Here is a 6,362-nt window from a genome sequence, read left to right as displayed (position 1 = left end):
AAGGCCCGCTCTCGAGGCCCGTACCATCGGAAAACAATTCCAGCATCCCATTTTTTTTTTTTTTTACTTTTTGCCAAAGAATGACATAATAAAATATGAATGAGGAATATGGTTGGTGCCTCAGCTCTCCGTGTCTGGAAGGTCCAGGTGGCGTGGTAAAGACAATCCGTCTCCTGACCGCGGTACCCAGCTGGGATGCTGAGGGCCAGATGGTCTGCTCACAACAGGTAATCACAGCCAGCATGCTGATACACTGACATCCACACAAATGGGTTACCAGAACTACCCGGAGCATTTGGGATGCTGTGATAGTACCCTCTCCCTGCCAGTCCCAGGGGCTTTTACTGTCGAGTCTGGCACCGGTTCTGCGCATTAGAAGTAGCGGAGTATTGAAAAGTAGCTCGATATGGGAGGGGCATCGCTGATCGTATGGATTTTTTGCTTCCACTCCTATACATATTACACATTTTTTAATTCATTTTTCATCCGAATATCGATGTGACTATGTAGAATTTGTTGAATATGTTTTATTTGTTGTAGAAAGAAACCCACCTGCCCTGTCAATCAGTTTCTTCTTCATTATCACGTTTAAAGCCGTAAAGCTGGTAATAGAGATATGCCATGAAAGGGATATTTTAAAGAAGTTTCCAAGTTGAATATCATTAAAGTATTACTATAGTAAAGGATAAGCAGTAAGAGATCAGGGTTTAGCTACTGTATTAGTACCAAACACCACACTGTTCCCCTGCAGAGGTTCCTTCACACTCCCACCGGTTGGGTTTTCCACTTGCATGCATTTATTGAATTCATTACTTTGAAAGGATTTGGTTATTATTTATAGTGTTGGAATAAAATGTTAAAAAAAAAAACTGTATGCGTGGCATAATAAGTGAACCTACGAAAAGGTCGGAGTCCCTGCGCAATGCTTTCAAGGTGAGGAAACTAAAGTTTGGAGTACCAGTCATGTAAGTCGGGGAAGGTTTTCGGTGTGTAGTCAGTGGAGGTAATTTCATGGGCTGGAGTGACTGTTACCGTGTTACATAAAGATGTAGATCCAGATGTACTCCATGCAGACGGTCCTGCCGAGGAAAAATTCTCATACCAAAGTCTTACCCAAAGCAACGGCATTCATTTTTAATGGTGCAAGGGAATTCATTATCATTATGTATAATAATCAGATATATTAGCAATAAGGGCTAATGCGTTGCTGTCAGTCTACTTATAAATAAACGGATAAATCCCTCCAGTGTGATACAAACAGCTCTATATTGCACACACCTCCCCCAGTCTCTAACTCGCTCCCCCTCCCTCCCTCTCTGCCTCTTTCAGCTCACTGAACTGAGTGAAATGTCTTTCCGACTAAATGATTTTTTTTTTTTTTTTTTTTTTTGCACGGTGGGAACGTTGCCATGGAGACAGCAGTTCCCCCCCTCCCCTCCTCCCACCACTTCTCTCTCTCTCTCTCTCTCTCTCTCTCTCTCTCTCTCTCTCTCTCTCTCTCTCTCTCTCAGCGGTCCACAGCATTAAAGCAGTGCTAACCGGCATGTTGTCACATGTGTGTGTATGTGCGCGCGTGATGGTTGCATGTGTGTGTGTGTTTCTCTGTGCGGCGTGCGTTCGCTCTGAGCTCAAACTGTTAACACTGTCAGTATGCTGCAGGTGCCCCATGATGAGTGTGTCTATATACAGAACTGTCCTCCTCCACCTCTGTCTCCACTTCCACACACATTCACACACTCTGCTCTCCATTCCAGGTTTTCCCATTTTGCTGCGTCCTCTTCATCCTCCTCCTCATTGCTGGCTCTCTCCCTCTCTTCATCCTCCTTCATTTGTTTAATCCTCTCCTACTCCTCCTTCTTTGTCACATCTGAGCTCCGTCCTCCTTCTCTTTCTGCCTTTCCCTCCCTCTCTCTCTCTCTCTCTCTCTCTCTCTCTCTCTGTCAAGAGTGCTGGAGTTGCAGATTGCTACCGGTGGGCATTCAGTCCACACAGCAATGCACTCTTTAACAAGGGGATAATCACCGCACGACAAATAATAAGAGCATTCAGGAACCAGGGGCGACAGAGCCGGAGCAGGAGCAGGGAGGCCAGCCGGAGAGAGAGAGAGAGAGAGAGAGAGAGAGAGAGAGAGAGGCAGCAGGGCCAGGCAGCCGTGCTCCACTTTGCATTTAGGTAAAATGCGGCCACAATAAAGAATTCATGACAAAGTGGCTAAATAATTACACACGAGTTAATGCACAGCAGAAAGTAGGAGAGCGAGAGTGAGAAAGAGAGAGAGATGCACAACTTCTGGTGATAGAAAAAAAGTTAGGTTCAGGCTGCTTCTGTCCAGGTAGAGCGTATTATAGTGTGTGTACATTTGAAATGCCCGAGGCCATGCATTTTATATATACAGTATACAGTCTGCTGCCTGGCCTGCAGTGTGTGACAGCGACTACACCACCTATTACTGCGAGCCGCTCCGGCTCCCAGACCCGGTGATTAAAGAGACTCAGAAGAACGAGGCTGGATGATACATATCCTTTATTTCCATTATCATTGCTTCAGCCACACCGTTACTTACACATTCACCTACATCCTGCTTCCTGGTAGAGTTGTCCTGACTGAAACAATCGCCCTGACTGAACGCCTCACTCCTGTTCAAATTCTCAGCTTTAACCCATAAAAAAGTAAACCTCTTAAATAAATTATATATATATAAAAAAAAACAAAAAACAATTGAAAATTAAAAACAAGAATACCAATTCAAGGAAGATATACAGCATAAACAATGTTATTTCATCATCGTTTGTTTTTGACCACAGAGATAAACAATTGCTAGGTCTCCATTTTGTCGTCATTAGTAGTATTAGTATCAAGTTCATTGTCAGATTTTTGCTTAAAGCATCACTTATATAATTTTTCATTGCATCAAGTTGACATCATTCATGTTAATATAAGCATGCAAACACGTTTTCCCCATGACCATTCAGAACTGCACTAACACGAGAAGAGAGAGAGAGACAGACAGCCAGAGAGAGAGAGAGAGATAGCAGAGAGAGAGAGGGAGGGAGGAGGGGGCGTCATACACAGAGAGAAAGAAAGAGGGCAAGATGGAGGGATGTGAGAGGGATGCGAGGTGGTGGGTGGGGGGGGGTGGGGGGGTGTAGAGAAAAAATAGAGCGAGAAATGGATAGGTGGGGTGGGGGAGGACATGGTGGAGGAGGAGGAGGAAAGGTAACATTTGCCGGAAGAGAGAGTGGGAGAACCAGTAACCAGACAGAGAGAGAGACAGAGAGACAGAGAGAAAGAGAGAGAGAGAGAGAAAGAGAGCAAGGCTTTCCGAAAAAAGGAGGGAGGGAGAAAGAGGAACGGTGAAGGTGGCGGTTCCACTGCAACTTTTGTAATCCATCACCGGCCGCCGCTAAAGAGCGAGCAACACAGGGGGGCTAAATGGGGCAGAGACGAGCAGATAGAGAGAGAGAGAGAAAGAGAGAGAGAGAGAGAGAGGCCGGGAGGTGGTTGGGGGAGGAGGGGGTGGGAGGTGTTACAGGGGCCTCGAGACTGATGGATCAATACCATATCTACAGGCTGATCGATTAGATCCTGAGCGGACAAGCCACACGGAACACTTGGTGGGTATGATGTGGGGACGCGTTTGCCTCCGTAACACCCGAGCAAAGCATATGCCAGTAGGTTCTCGCACACATTGCACTTCCATTGGTCCGAAGGTATAAGGGGAAAGAAACCGGATCCCCCACCCCCACCCCCACCCCCACCCCTCCTCTTGGAATGTGTGTGTGTGTGTGTGTGTGAGGGGACAAAAGGTGGGGAAATGGCAGCGAGAGCAATACAAGTAGCTGTAGTGAGGTGTTGAACTGTTGTTTTGCTGAGGTTACAGTAGTAGTAGTAGTAGTAGCAGTGACAGACATGGCTTTATACGTCTATATCAGTTTACACGGGGAGTGCAGAGAGTCCAGGCGCTTGTTTTTCCCCACACCTCCTCCCTGTGTTTTTCTGGCTCGTACGGGCGGCAGGGGGATCTAAATTTGACATAATCTGTAGGCCGTAACAAATGAGCCTCCGATGTTTTTTTTTTTTCTTTGTCGTTTTTTTTTCCTTTCTTTTTTTTTCTCTCCGTTCCTTCTCTAGTAATTAATCAAAACACACCCAACAATTTATTTTTCAATCACTGTGCCATCTGGTTTTTCTCTCAGACATACAGTACACAAATTACTGAAAGAAGTACACGATCAACACAGTTACTTACATCAGGCAGAAGGGGAGGGAGGGGTGGGTGGGGTTGGGGTTGGTGGACGGGGGTGGGGGGTGGGGGGTGGGTGAATGACTGACAGCTGATTTCAGAGACGACACAGACAATACGACCTAATGCCTATGAAAGACAAACTGTTTCCCCACCTAGTGCAACGAGGCCCACACACACACATACACACACACACACACACACACACACGTACAGAAAAAAATGGTTCCTTTAAAGACACGGGACAGAAGACACGTTTGGCTCCGAGACGAGCGTTTCAGTCTGTGGATGCTGGGATTTGGGAGGAGGTGGGGGGGTGGGGGGGGGGGTGGAGGGCGGTCGACGAGGACGGATAGGAGGACGGGGAGGCAATGAGCACGGAAACGTGTCACACACAAGGTCACAGTGACACACAGGCACACACACACACACAGACGCACACGAATACAAAACAAACACGCCCACAAACACGGAAACACACACTAATAAAAGCAACACGGACGTGTGTGTCCTTCTAAAAGTCTTGTCAGGGACATGATGCGGACTTGAAGACAACATTTTGCTCAGTTGAAATCGGACAATGACTTTTTGAATAAGAAAAAAAAAAAAAAAGAAAAAAAAGTCCTGGAATGATAGAAAAATAAAGTATAATGGTGATATCCTTCCCCTGTGGGATACACATAACTCCAGCGAGTGCACTCAGAACTGATGCTGGTCCGGTCCTGAACACAGGTTTCATCCCGTGTGTCGTCCTCTTGGGAAAAGTCTGCCAGTTTGGCCGTAAAACCGGGGACGATCAAATAGTCCGTGTCTCCCAGAAGCCCACACCATCTCATCCTCAGTGGACTGTAAAAAACTGGCATGGATAAATTCCTCTCTTGATGGTTTTATATATATACGTATATACTATATATATATCTATATATATATAGATATATATATATATTACACAAACCCCAAAGCAAAATAATTCAAAAAATAAGAAAAGGAATTGATACTGATGAGCACCATGAGGACGGTGACAAAAAGGAATGAGGAAGAGGGACACGTTTCAAGGTTGCGTAACATGCTTCGACCAGTGAGTCCGTCCTCGTTTCTCCCTCCTCTTGACATCAATAACGACCACCGGACGCTTCGTCGTCTGTCCTCCAGAAACGTCTGGAACCGAAGGACGCTGGACCTTGAGAAGGCATCCAAAGTGGCCCGGAGAATCCACCGCGGATGTTTTGTCCTGCTGAAAATACTACGTTAGATGTTTTCCTATACAGTACGCCATATACTGTACACTAATGTGGCAAAGAAAAATATCGACATAGTGTTTTTCTTCTTTTATAGTCTGTACAAGGGCATGAACCTTTGGTCCTGGTTGAAATGACCATACTAGGATGGTTTGCTTTTTCTTTTGTTTTTTTCTTGGGTTTTTTTTTCAAGGGAGAAAAGTTTATCACATCACACTCCTCCTAGATGAAATACTACACTAATCTGAAGCACACATGAACTACGCACATACTACAAACCCTGTGTGTGTGTGTGTGTGTGTTTGTGTGTGTGTGTGTATGTGTGTGAGTAATGTGTGTGTTCCTTTGCTAGATCCCAAATTTACACCTGATATCAGTTCTACCGTTTTGTGTCCGTGTGTGTTTGTAAATGTGTAGTCTGATGCTCAAAGTGTAGCTCGTGATGGATGTGGTTTTTTTTCCCGGCTTGGTAACGACAGCGCAGGACTTGGAGGATTCATTAGCAGGAGCAAAACAGCACTAGCAGTTGGACGTGTCTCCTTATCTCTCTTTCTTTGATGGAGAGAATTATTCACAGATGAGAGGAAAGAAAGGAAAGTCTGGAGCTGGAGAGATGATAATGACCTGAGGAGAGAGGGAATAAGGGAGAAGAGGCAAGATTAAGCGAGAGAGACAGTAGGGGGGTGAGAGAATATATAAACAGTATGCAGTACTGTAAGTTAGGGGGAGGGGGGAGATGCATTACATAACCCATAACATCTAGATTATACAGATGCTTCTGCCTTACAGCTTCTACATCTGAGAGCGGCTCAGCCTCCACTTTATCGCATACTCACAGTTAGGTCATGCTTTTAAAGAGCCTACTGCTTCTGCTGTGTAAA

Source organism: Centroberyx gerrardi, chromosome 7 (genome assembly GCF_048128805.1).
Source record: "Centroberyx gerrardi isolate f3 chromosome 7, fCenGer3.hap1.cur.20231027, whole genome shotgun sequence".
Classification (NCBI taxonomy): Eukaryota; Metazoa; Chordata; class Actinopteri; order Beryciformes; family Berycidae; genus Centroberyx; species Centroberyx gerrardi.
The sequence above is the reverse complement of the archived record's forward strand: the minus strand, read 5'-3'. Positions refer to the sequence as shown.